The sequence below is a fragment of the Theobroma umbraticum genome, unplaced genomic scaffold (genome assembly GCF_002168275.2).
Source record: "Theobroma umbraticum cultivar Fairchild unplaced genomic scaffold, ASM216827v3 scaffold_4.1, whole genome shotgun sequence".
NCBI lineage: Eukaryota > Viridiplantae > Streptophyta > Magnoliopsida > Malvales > Malvaceae > Theobroma > Theobroma umbraticum.
Genome location: NW_018397258.1, coordinates 9,533,844 through 9,534,175, shown reverse-complemented (window position 1 = coordinate 9,534,175; position 332 = coordinate 9,533,844).

Here is a 332-nt window from a genome sequence, read left to right as displayed (position 1 = left end):
GGGAGATTGTTGGCTCCATTAGTTTTTGATGACAATAAAACATTCTTATTTATTTATGTCTAACTTTTCTACTTGAGTGTGCAAGATAAAAATGTATATTAAATAATTAGTCAATCATTTAAAAGCAAATTTCAAAACTCATAAGTATAAAGAGCTATAATTGAGCAATGAAACAAGAAGCCTCTTAGTTGAATAATCAAGGGAGCTGGTTGGATAAAACTTAAAAAAGAAGTTGGCAAGTTCAAGCAAACTGTGAAGCAGAGAACACTTAATCGACCAAGAGATAGTGCTAGTCGAGTAAGAGCTTACTGCCAGAAATTGGATTCAGAGAC